The following is a 6,158-nucleotide window of genomic DNA, read 5'->3' as shown; positions in this document are numbered from 1 at the left end:
TGAGGGTATGTTTATTGTACGGTCAAGAGTGAACGCTAACACGTTGTTTATCCCCAAGTGTATACAGTGCAGCGATTCAGTCTCCACAGCTATTACCCAAGGGGCCATGCGACTGACCAAGACTGAGCGCTTAAGAAAACGCTAATTGGAAATTTAAAAGCGCAATTAATCAAAATTAGTTTAACGCCGTCAGCTATGCACATTTATCCCTAGAAAGGTTTAACTGCATCATATTTCAAAATCAAGCGATTTTTATTGTTTACTGAGCTTGATTGTAACGAAAACAGGAACTTTATGAATCTAGCCTGTGCGTTTTATGTTATATTCTATATCAAAGTTGCCAAGCGTAATCGGCAAGTTTGCTATCAAGTATGCAAGTCCAATAGTCTGTCTGTCTAAGGCTGTTTTTTTAAATGTACAATTAATTTCCTGTTCGGAGTGATTTCCAAAATATTCACTTGATTCAGTTTGAGTACAGTACACACAGGAGTCTCAACGTTTACAGAAGAAAAAAAAAACATTATACGATTGAACAACACCTATGTCACTTTTATCGCTTATTAACCAGGCAGCATTGACTCACTTTAAATAAATGTGATCAAAATTCTCTCGGTTATTGAAACAAATGATTCAGTTGATCTCATATTGTCGTTATCACCTATTACTGCTTCAGAATCTCTATCGATGTCATTTTCAGTGTAGGCATCAGCTACGTCATCAGTAGTTGGTCTGATTTATCAGCGACATCATAACATAGAATAATGACGTTTGCAAACGTTTTTGTAAAGGTTAAACTAAAAATACGAATGTTTAAATTGTTTCGAGGTCTCTTTCGAGGTCTCTCTCGAGATTAATGTACTAAAAAAATTACGAGCAAAAGATCATAATTTAGAGCGGACTGTAGATTTATTTCCCTCGATACTAGTAGTTAATTTTCGGACACATTGGAATGTCAATATTACTAGGGGTCAATTTCAACGAGTCTTTTAATTTTGTACTTATCGCCTTCTTCATGAAATAATTTGATTGATGCTCCTACGAGGATTTTAAATGATCTCAATAGAAATGACAGCGCCATCGTGACACTGAAATGACATATGAAGGAACGCCTAATGCGGAACGTCACTCTCTCAGTAGAAAAGAACCTGAAAGTTTTCTTCGTAACGTTTACGCTGGCTGCTGTTTTTGAAATCGCTTTCGAGCAACCATTTGCAAACTGTCTTTTTTTCGAGTATCCAGAGAGCTTTGACATAAGGGACTGGTCAGTTTCTTCGGCCTGGGGGGGGGCGGTGGATTCATGGGGGTCACCTTTTTTGACTTTGGTGATAGGGGGGTCACCATGTTTTTGAAATGCCCAATAGGGGGAGTCAGTGTGTTTTTGAATTTTGACACAGGCCCATCATTGCCTAAAATGCATCGTGTCAGCCACAAATTTCATCATTCAGTTGCATTTTTCGGCGCGCCCTTCGGGCACGTAAGTTTAATTATCAGACATATTTTTTCAGCACACCCAACTTTAACATATCATGCATACATATATCAGAGATAACTGTATGTTTAATATTTTTTAGTGTGCTCTTTGAGCACATGACTTTAATATATCAGGCATTTTTCAGCACGTCCTTCCGGTGCATGACTTTAATATGAAGACATATATCAGAGATATCAGGATGTTTCATATTTTTCGGCGCGCCCTTCGGGCGCCATACTTTAATAAATCAGAGATATATCAGAGATATCTTGATGTTTTCTAAATGAAAGTGTACCATTATGAAATCTGCAGTTCATATAAAAAGCATGACACATTCGTGATACTTTTCTGTTTTCTCTATGAGAATTCAGTATGAGAAGGCAACATGCACAAATATTTCACAATGGATATTTGATACAGTGACTTATTTTAGAGATACAAAAATGACAAGATATCTTTCGTTCTCATTGATGCAACTATTTTCCTTTGTGTCTCAGGTTTTCTGTAGAAAGATGTTTTTATGATCAAAATAACAGTTAAAAAGGCAGTTTTCGTCATTATTAGCTGTGCTTATATTGTTTCAATGTTAAAAGAAACGGTCCTCTCAGGCACTGCACACATCAGATTTGGCAATAATGCATCTCTATGGCTCCTCAGGAGATTTAATTGGATGGCTGGCAAGTCTTAACACCCGTCAAAGTTTTTGATTTACTGCTTTTTCCTCTTTGATATTAATGATTGACATCCATTTCTGTACAACAGTTCAGGACATCTGGTTAAGCATAGAAAGTGTGAAACACATTCACAGCTCATTCAAAATGTACTGTATTCAAACTTTAAGATTGACAGTTTGAAATTCCTATCTTACAACTGACATGTCAACAATTTCATTAAAACACAGAATGACTGTTTAAAATATATGTAAAATACACACACACACACACATCCCACACCACACACACACACATATATATATATATATATATATATATATATATATATATATATATATATATATATATATATATATATATATATATATATATATATATATATATATATATATATATATATATATATATATATATATATATATATATATATATATATATATAATTTTGTACACCTTTTTTACCGTTGTCACGCGGGGGGTCATCCTGTTTTCGAAATTTGGAATAGAGGGGTCATCCTGTTTTCGAAATTTGGATTAGGGGAGTCACCCTGTTTTCAAAATTTGGAATAGGGGGGTCAGCCACTTTTTGACGTCGGCAATAAATAATCACCCGCCCACCCACCCCCCCACCCCCAGGCCGAAGAAACTGGCCAGTCCCTAAATGGATCCCACCTAGCGATATTACACGGAGAGCGAGTGGTAGTTGGTGTGCACTGCACTGTCGCAGTTGCGGAATCAAAGTTTCACTTTGAGCAGGTGCCTCGTATTCATTTACCATGACGTAATATGAGTATGCTGAAATCAATTCCATCTGTACTACCATGCAGTAGTTACCCGGACCGATAAACTAGCGCTCCAAACTTTCATGGACAAAACTATGAGAGTATAGAACTTCTACATTTCTCATCGAAAAAGACGAAAAACATGAAATCAAATGGCAAAAACTTTGCAATGATGCGGGTTATAACTTTATTACATGGTATTCTTGTCACAGTATTACATGGCGGATGCTCACGTCCACAAGCATAAAATCTGACGGCTACAGGGATGAAAACATACAACGTAACGTTCAGACCCTGAAGGTCACAACACAAGCAAATATATATTGGAAAGGACGTCAAAATGTGTATCGAAGCACGTATTGTTTATTCAAAATCTAAAACATTATCGTAACTGTCAACCGTCATGAAACCCATTTTGCACTTATAGTATGGTTAATTTTAGAATACAAAACGAGTTCAAAATTGCAAACTAATGCCTAGTAAACATATGTCACTGTAAGCTGCACTTCATCTGTGTTCTGTCGCTAGCTACTAAGATTTCTGTACTAACCACGTTTTTGATCGAGATAAAAAAAATTGCGTAATAATTCACTGGGTACTGTCGATGAATTGCACTGTTAAATCTCTGGGGAACGTCTTTTGCTACTATTCTGCGTCGAACAGAGATACATCGTTGGACATCATGTCGCATAATTTGACAGCGTTTGCTTTCCACTGAGCTCGAATAAGATCATTAGTTCATCCGTGAAATTGTTTGTTTTCTGGAATTGGACCCGAATCTTGGTTAGTCGGTCTTCTTCTGACATCAGCCGCTCGAATATGTCATATGTACGTGGGTCCACTGCCTGAGATAGAGTCGGCCATGATCGGATAGAATGAGAAACAATCAAAGTAGCTACGCGCATTACGGTGGCAGCACCTCTGATATCGTTTTTTTAAGTTACGTTCTATTTTTACATTGATCGATGTAACAAAATGGTCGAGGTTCAAGAAACATTGTTGTGGCGCGGAATATCCCTAGTAAATATTACACCATATTGCCCATTGATTTAATAAACACAAGTATTCATGCAATTATATATATATAAACTATGCGAGTAACCGGAAGTGTACCCGACTAAATTCATGGGCGCCGCCATGTTGTTTTGAGTGCTCGTAAATAAACAAACACGAAACGTGCAAAGTATTATTTCATAACATGCCATTAATAAAATATTGCGTTTATTAGCCAGTAAGTATTATATTCCCCCTTGTCACTGATACAAAATACCGTTACTATCACACTTTAAAAATAGTAAAAAGAGAGAAAACTGTCATGCATTTGAATGAGGCATACCCAAAGAATTTTTGGATTGGATTTTAGAAAAGCGCCCTCTCCCCCCCCCCCCCCGTGTCAATAACTAAACACAAAAATTGCCCGTTTTTAGACGGAATGCTACCAGTAGTTTTCCGCTTGCAATGGGAAGTTGGGTAGTTACTATTGCAACGATAATGATAGCAGAATACGCCCCTTGTTAAACACGATAGGTTGTTAGGCTGCGTTCACAAACACCTCTTGGGGCGGGAGATTCCAAAAAAGTTATCATATTTTTTTAAAATACCCCCTAACAAACAATGTGTTCAAGTCCCCTTGTGACTTGCTATATTTTGACGACCCCCTCCCAAAGGAGGGCAATATGAGGCCGATACAGTGCTTCGTCCAAAGATATCAAATCATAATACACGGGAGTCTATTGGCATGGCAGCAAATAAAAGTGCCGGAAGACACTCCCCCCCCCCTTGCATTGTGAATTTTTTTCAGATCCCCTGGCATGTTATAAATTTTTCAAGCCCCTCTGAAATCCCCCCGGAGGAGTTTGTGAATGCAGCCTTATCACGGTAAAAATTGCCAATTTTTCTCCAACATTTTACACATTACAGAAAATCTATACCTGCAGGGTCTGACATCGTGTACGTGATTTTTTTTTCATCAGAGGGTAAACTGGGCATAGTTGTAAAAACGTATAGCTAGCAAGTGACAAGTAGTTCTATTTTATCATGAATCAATACAAATAACATTTCTAATCTTAACCCCTGGCGCGACACCAAGGGCTGAGTCCTATATAATATTATGATATGACACGATTAATCCAATATGACATAAGGTAATGTGGTGTAATATGATATGATGTCTTGTGAAATGATGATGTGGCATGTGATGTAATGTGATGTAATAATACGTTACATAACATAACGTGAAGCAAAGCTGGGTCAAGCGAGACGAATTGATGAGTTTTGGAATCATGACATGCAATATAATGTGATTAAATGAAATGTAACGTAATGAAATGTATTCTAATGTAAAAAGTTAAGAAATGTAATGCGGCAAAATGAGTAACGTCGATTGAAAATATCGCTGTGGCGGATAAAAAACTTTTTCGCCCTATTTTCGAAATCGATGTCGCTGATTGAGCTAGTGGTTTTACAAGCAAGCCTGAAAGTGTAGTCGATATTTCTAAATAAACTGAACATTATTGCCAAAAGTGCGGTACATTCGGGTGGACGAAAATTATAACAAATCACGAAGAGCATAAAGAACATATTGTCTAAACCAGTGACGAAAGAATTATACCCAGCTAAATTGCAGCAATTCATAAATCGTTCATTGCACCGATGAACTCTTCCGATGTCCCTGTTCATTTCAGGGTGCAATGAACGGATTCGGTTGTCCAAACGGATTATAGGATGTCCAAATTAAGGCAATAAACTAGATCGGGTGTCCAGGCAATGATCAAGGCAATGAACGGGTTCGGGTGTCCAGATCAAGGCGATGAACTGGTCAAGGTGTCTCGATCACGGCGATGAACTGGTTCGGATGTTCAGAAAGGATTCGGGTGTCAAGATCAAGACAATGAACGGGTTCTGGTGTCCGGAACAGATTCGGGCGTCCACATTAAGGCAGTGAACGAGTTTGGGTGTCCAGATCAAGGCAATTGTGTCTTGATCGGTGTCTTGATTAAGGCAATGAACTGGTGCGCATGTCAAGAACGGGTTCGGATGCCCAGAGTAAGGCAATGAACGGGTTTGGGCGTCCAGATCATGGTGATGAACTGGTACGGGTGTCCAGAACGGGTTGTTTGTCCAGATTACGGCAATGGACGGGTCCATGTGTCAAGATCAAGGCATAAACGTGTTCGGTTTCCAGATCAAGACATTGTGCTTAAAACACACTACTTATGATAGACGCTTTACC

This window comes from Ptychodera flava, chromosome 19 (genome assembly GCF_041260155.1).
Source record: "Ptychodera flava strain L36383 chromosome 19, AS_Pfla_20210202, whole genome shotgun sequence".
NCBI lineage: Eukaryota > Metazoa > Hemichordata > Enteropneusta > Ptychoderidae > Ptychodera > Ptychodera flava.
The sequence above is the reverse complement of the archived record's forward strand: the minus strand, read 5'-3'. Positions refer to the sequence as shown.